Source organism: Malurus melanocephalus, unplaced genomic scaffold (genome assembly GCF_030028575.1).
Source record: "Malurus melanocephalus ecotype Western Australia unplaced genomic scaffold, MMel_1.1 scaffold_373, whole genome shotgun sequence".
In the NCBI taxonomy this organism is placed as follows: Eukaryota; Metazoa; Chordata; class Aves; order Passeriformes; family Maluridae; genus Malurus; species Malurus melanocephalus.
Window position 1 is genome coordinate 104,791 of NW_026623605.1, and position 7,389 is coordinate 112,179.

The window sequence follows — 7,389 nt, forward strand, 5'->3', positions numbered from 1 at the left end:
TTTCTGCTGCCCCACCTTCCCATCTCCTGGAGCTCAGCAGCAGCTGAGACACGGCATTCATGTGCATGTACACGTTGTATGCAGAGAGATCCTCTATTAACCTTAAACACGCTTTGATCAGAAAAGTAATGACTCCCTGGCATGAATCGCTTCACAAATTTTACTTTTGTGGAGGGGAGCTCCTTGGCTTGAGCTTTTCCATCCTGATAGGAACGAGTTATATCTGATGAACAGACCTTGCAGCTTTCACTCACGGAGCAGTAATTTACTCTCCAAGCAGCAGCATCCCAACTTCTCACCCCTTCAGCACCATTTATTCAGCAGCACAGCCAGCCAGAAGGATAATGTGGGGTGCAAACCATAGGGTTCTTATCTGCCTTCTGCCATCTGGCACGGCTTTCCCCTTCTTGCTATATTTCAGGACACACAAACCAGGCAGGGAAATGTTTTTCTTGGTGTGAGGAAATTCACGTCACCACATAACCAAATTTATCCTGCAGAGCAGCAGCTCCAGCTCCCAGTAGATCCAGTGGAAAATAGTTGCAGCCCAGCAAATCCCACTTCGGCCCCATACAGCTGCAAAGCCATAAAAGACTTGGATGTTTCCCTGCACAAAGGTCCCATAAAGGCTTCCTGCAGCCTTGACTCTTTGCCAGCCCAGCCTCCCAGGCCACCTCAGCCCARCCAGGATTTTCCAAAGAAAATCCTGTCAAAACCTCCCCATTTTCTCTGGTTTGTGTTTTGTGCAGCACTCTGATGGGAAAATATTGATTCTGGATTTTAAAGCAGCTGCTTTGTATATTTGACCAATTCAACAGTACCAAAGTTTGGCCTAAATTGTCCTTGTCCTTGTCTGGGTCCTTTTTTATGTTTTTTTTAATGCAGCCTTAAAAGCACAGGGGGTATTGACATTAGGAAGAGCCAAATATAACAATGATTCAGCAYGAATCCTATATATAGGAAAATTTGTCTGTTTTGGCTACGTGCGAATTTTTAATTTTTTTAAAATACTTTTTTATTCTTTTACCCTCCGAATTTTTATCCAAAATGGAAAAATTTGAGAGTCCATTTCAGAAGGATGTTAAGCATTTATGCATGAACAGGGAAAATCAGGCTGGGAGGCTGGAGAACTGCACCTCTGCTTTGCATCTCTGACAACCTGTAGCTGCTTTAATTGCACTGTCTGACTCYCTCCTCCCAGGCCTTGCTGTCAGCAGATAAAGGTGAGTAAAAGCCATGATCAGAGTGGTTTTACAGCCTGCTCTGCCTTTCAGTCTGGCTGCAGCCCGAGCCATCACAGGGAGAGGGGATCCTGCTCCTGCCCCCTCCTCATCTCTGCCTTTCCCAGGCTCTGATCAAGGCAGGGCACAGCTCAGTCCCAAATCCCACTCACCAGCACTGAGGTATTTTTAATATTCTCATTGTATCTGCTRAAAACTTAAGGAAAAGTTATTGGAAGGGGCCTTAAGAGTCAAAGAGYTGGAAAATAATGGGAAGTGTGTGGGACAGGGGAGGAGAATCTTGTGTGAGACACATTGAAGATGAGAATTGTTGTCTTGGTCACAGTGGGGCTGCATCTGATGGACACAGAGCTGCTTGGCAGAAGTGTCCTCAGGAGCATCATGGGACAGTTTCCTCTCTCCAGGTTGTTTTAAAAGGTGAGGAGCTGACAGGAGCCTGCCTAGCACRGCTTTTGAAGCAGCAGGATGATGTGTGGCTGTGATTCAGGGCAGGTGTCACACAACACATTCACACTGGGGCAGAAACTGAACTTCATCCTGCTAAGGCTAAAGCTGAGAAAGCTACCCTGGCTTTCCACTGCTGCCAGGACCMGCAGAAGCTGGAGACAGAGCAGTCCTAGCTCAGACAAAACAGCTCTCTGGGCTTTGTTGGCAGCTTTTGTTCCCTAGAGGGTGGTTTTCCGCAAGGCTGGTTCCTCACTGCCTGCAAAGCTGTGCAGAACTTGCATATCGCCACAAAACATGGCAGGGTGAGCCAAGAACAGAGCTCACAGGGTGCTTCAGCTCAGCCTAAAGCAAAGGTGAGGGTTGTTCCTGTCCCCACGTGGGGATTTGCCCTGTTGGACCTCCGTGAGCATCCAGAAGTGAGGAGAGCAGGGAAAAAGATCCTCACATTGAAGAGCTTGTGGAGAAGCACAGATGCTCCAGGGTATTTCACTGGGATAGAGGAGCAGGAGAAGGCCTGGGGGGACTTACCTTCAGAAGAGAGGCAAAAAATGAAAGTGCTCAGAGCTTTTGAAGCTGTTTGTGCCCTGAGTTGGTGCTCTTGATGGGCGTCTCCCTGAYGGCATTTGGTGAAAGCGAGTCTGARGGTTGTTTAGCCACAGTTTATTTTTAGCTGAGATGACTTGTGACAGCACAATGGTGTTGCAACACCACAGGTCTTGTCTGTGGCTTCCCTGTGCTTTGGGGCTGGAGCAAGTGAGGGCTCCTGACAGGGGCTCATTGTGCTGGGGAGGGCAGGGATGTTGCAAGAGGTTCCCTCCCAAGGGGGCAAAGAACAGAGCTGCAAAAGCAAAAAGAGGRAAGTGGGGTTGGCCTTGTGGGTCCTTGTCACAGCCCTGCCATGGCTTAAGCCCCCTACCCCCTACCCCAGCACAGCCAAGGGCTCCACAAACCCCATGGACCTGCTTCTTTGAGGGGAAGGGGATGATCCTGCCACTGGTCATTCATCCTTCCAGCCTCGCTGCTCCTTACACAGATACTTTCCTCTCCATCCCCTCCGTGGGCACGAACCACACCCTCTAAAACAGCTGCTGTGACTCCAGAATGTCACTGCCACTGGATGAAGTGACAAAACTGGAAGGCAAGACAGGACCAGGAAAGAGACTGGGGGCCAAAAGGAAACATAAACCTGCAGCCCATCRCTGTAACTAAACCTGCCTGCCAAAGAATCCTTCTCAGTTCAGCTTCTTACCTGGTGTAAGAGAAGAAACATCAAAGGGAAAAGGATCTGGTTTCCTCAGCTACTGTCCTGTCACTGGTGCCTGCTTTCTGCCTGTGCAAATCCATCAGCTCCTGCCCAAGGTAACAGCACAGAACGAGGTACCTGATCTGCCTCTTTTCAGGCAACACAACCTGAGATTAAAGCTGTGCTAGCTTGGCAGGCTGCTCTGTAAATCCCTACGTGTTGATTCCCTGTCTCCTCCTCAAGTTTTACAGGATGCCGACAGCTTTCTGCCTGTTTTATGGTTTCATGGCGGTTGCTCGACACATCAATACGAGAATTAATTAATCTTGGCTACAGGGTAGGCAGCAGCTCGGGCAGCCCAAGAGCAAACAAGGTCAGGATTTCAGCAACAGCCCATTTAGAGAACTTGCTGGGGCTCCAGCAGAGAAGCCTCGTCTCTGCAATTTTTATTTGGATCACTGCTCTCTTGCCTTGTTTGCAAGTTCTGTCCTGTTGGCAAACCCAGAAGACTACAGCAGATGACTCTGCTCCATACAGGAGCAAGGATTAGGGCTGGGATAGTGCTCGGCTCACAAACACAGTCACTGCAAAACAATTATTGACTTAAAATCCCTTTACTGATGTCCCAACTTCCATTTGATGATGTTAAAAGGTCAGAAGGAAAATTAAAGCTTTTTTTGCCCTAATCCCTTTAAGTGCTAAWTTCTTGGAAAGCAATTGAACCAACAATTTAGATTAAGGCAGTAGCTTGAGATGATGGAGAAACTCTGCACCTCAAAGGATGCCTGAATGAAAGAGGGCTTTTCAGAATGGGATTGGAATTGCCCTTGGCCTCCTGTTACAAAGATCCTCCTTGGTAAGTGAATAATCCAGGACAGCCATGCTTATTGCAGTGCTCATCCCTGCAACATGTCCACAGATCACAGAGAAAGACTCTGAGCAGCAGCAATAAATACAGGGGAAAAGACAGAACTATGTCAGCCTGGCTCTAAATTAATCTGTTTCCTGAAAAAAATCTATAAATCATTACTGCTACTAGTGAACAGTATTTATCACATTGATGCTGCTCTTTACAATCCTTGGTAGTCATGAAATATTTTCAAAATTTATTTTTATTTTCCTCCTCCATGTGTAGCCAAACTTTCTGTGGAAAATCAGAGTGCAGAGTAAGGATGCCCTGATGGAGAGGAGGSATGGAAAGGAGCACAGTGAGTACAAAGCAGAGGCAGAACCAAAGGCAAACCCAAAAAAGGGCTCAGAGGTGAAGTGGCTCCTTTCTTTCCTGAGCCCTGATCATAGACCCTGCTCCAGCTGGATGCCCTCAGCTCAAGCAGGCAATRATCCAGCAGGCTGGGARGTGGTAGATTGGATCTGGAATGGTTCARTTGGGGTGCAGCCAGCTCGTTTCCTTGTTGATAGAAGAGCTTTTACTGCACACACAAGCCTTAGCAGAGACAAATCTCACGTCTCCCCTTCCAGCAGGAGAATTGAGAGATATGATTCTGTCAGCAAAATATATTTCCCATGGGAGGCTCTGGGTGGAGAAGAGCTCATCCCTGCAGCTACACTTGGTGAGAAAGGGGAGGTCCTGGGGACAGAGCAGGGCACAGCCAGCCCATGTGGGGGCTGGATGCCATAAAATCACARAGTGAGTTGRGTTGGAAGGGATCATCCAGTTCCAACCCCCTGCCATGGGCAGGGACACCTTCCACTGTGCCAGGTTGCTCCAAGCCCCACCCAACCTGRCCTTGAACAATTCCAGGGACTGGACATCSACAGCTTCTCTGGGCAACCAGGAAAACTATCCTGGGCTTTCTCATCCAGCTTGAAAGGTGATGAATAATGGTGTATGGATTTGCATGGCCCAGCCCCTATAAACTGGTACTTTTATTCCCATGTGAAATGACCCTTTGTAATCTTAACCACAATGGTTGGCCATCCTGGTGAAGCAGGAAAATCCTCTTATTAAGACCATAAACATATTAATTTCCCATTTATCAGTCTTAAACAGCAGTTCCAGCCATCCCTCCACCCCAAACCCCTTGGCTTCAATTTTCCTTTTTTTTTTTTTTTTTTTTTTTTTTTTATTTGCCTAGGAAATTTCTCGTCCTGAGAACAGTTCTGAGAAACATGTTTTCCATGACTGGTTCCTTCAGAAATGTTATTACTGGCTTGGGATAATTCTTATACAATAAGATTAAGTTTCTATTGCTGGAAAATTCACTCACTGCGAATTTTTAATGTCAAAAAACCAAACAAGTGAAAACAAGTAATTTCCTAACACCGTACACAATCTGGTGTTGGTAGCTTTTCATGGGAAAGTGCTTCACTYCAGTGTGTCTGTTCCTAAGGAAACTAATGGCAGATGGGGTGAGAGGAAAAACACACAGGATAATTACAAAGCCCCACTTTTCAACCTGTTCCTAACCACTCTTTGGAGTGGTAGGCAAACATGCAAAACACTGAACCGCTCTGTGTTTTTATGATGCTTTGAAGTGTGAGCTCCAAAGAAATTTTAACTCGCATCACTTCAGCATTTCCATAGCTGGGTAGTGCTGATGTCTTGGGGCAACAGCCACTATTTGGTTTCCAGAAAGGAGCCCAAAACACAGGATCTAGTTGGAGATACTGTGTCCTTAATATAAAGAAGAGGTGGGCAAAGGAAGGAGCTTGTGAAGTCTTGATGGACRAGTCCCACCAAGGTTCTTCTCTYACCCTMTGGGATATTCCCACCAYGCAACMTCCAGTGCTCCAGGGTGRCATCATCAAAGCAYRGACAAATCCTTGATTGTCAGAAAGGGAACCAAGATCCTTGACATTTTTACAGRTGATTTTTAGGGATGCTCTAGTAGGGGTACTCTCCCTGTTTCAGCCAAGCATGTGTTTCCCACTTTCCTTGTCTCACTCTCCGGAGCAGAGTGGCAGCGAGAGGTGCTGAGTGCCGACCCTGGGGAGTCTCTGCCATCAGCAGATGCAGGTGTTGGCAAGTGCAGGCGGGCTGCTAAAAATACCCTGCATGCTTTATTCTTGCTTCAAAGGCCATTAGGTATTTCTAGGAGAGTCTTTTTCATCTTCAGCGTGGAGATCTGCCTAGTACTCCCACGCATCCTTTATAATCCCCTGAATCTCAGGTTCTTCCAAATGGGAATATCTGGGCTGCAGATCTGAGCAACAAAATCTTTAGTTCTGTTTGGCAGCCCTGAGAAATACTGTGAAGCTGAATTTCTTCTCCTTTTAGCCATCCATACAACAGTAATTCTGCTGAGCGCAGGCTGCAGGTTTACTTCCCCTCTCTGCGAAGAGCACAATCAAATCCAATTACTCTTCACATTATCATAATCCACGTGTGTGACTTTTTAATGCAGAATATTTAGGTCTGCTTCATAAATAGCGAAGGAGCTCTGCGAGGAAGCGTCACCATCTCACCCACGGGCACCTCACGGAACCCGACACACCCGTGCAAAGGCTGGCCCTAAAAACAAAAGCACATTGCTTCCCTCTCACTCCTGGCCTGCCAATGCATTTCCAGCGTGTGGTGATTTGTGATTCCTAGCAGCCCGGGTGTTTTAGTCATCCTAATGTGTTTGCTTAGGCACSGACATTAGTGTCAAAAGCACTTAATGCAAAGGAAACTCCCCAGGAGCGCGCTGCTCGCTGCCAGGTCCATCCGTCCCGCGTCAGGAGCGCGGACGCTGCGCAGCATTTATTGCTGTGGGCTGGTGATGAATTACCCACACATTCTGAGGCCATCTGGGGAAAAAAAACCTGCTGTGCCCTGTATTGACAGGATGAGAGGTCTGGGGTTTTTCAGCCTGGAGAATAGAAGGTTTTGGGGAGACTTTGTTGCACTTTCCAGTAYGTAAAGGRGGCTGACAARRGARCTGGAGGGGGACTTTGAGAAGGGCATGGAGTGACAGGGCAAGGGGGAATGGTTTTAAAACTGAGAGAGGGCAGAGTGAGACTAGATATCTATTATTATAGCTATCAGGAGGAAATTCTTGACTGTCAAGGTGGTCAGGCCCTGGCMCAGGTTGTCCAAGGAGGTTGTRGACTCTCCATCTCTAAAAGGGTTCCCRGCCAGGCTGGATGGGGATTGGAGTGACCTGGTCTAGAGAAAGTGTCCCTGCCCATGGCAGGAGGGTGGAACTGGATGATCTTTAAGTCCCTTCCAACACAAACCATTCTGTGGTTCTGTGATCCTGTKTTAGATGGCTGTGGRTCCTCATRCRTTCACACCAGCCTSTGATGATGACAAATGTGAGRTGAGGATGGAAATATTTATTCTTGACTGATGCTGTGATCTTGTATTGAGCAGATGATTCAAACCTGCGACACAGTGACATCCTCCCACCCTGGATTCTGTTCATRAAAACTCACATTTCCCATCTGGCTAATTGGGGCTGGGTAACTGGGTGAGGTTCAGCCACTGGGAACCCCTGGCAAGGTGCCCGACCCCTT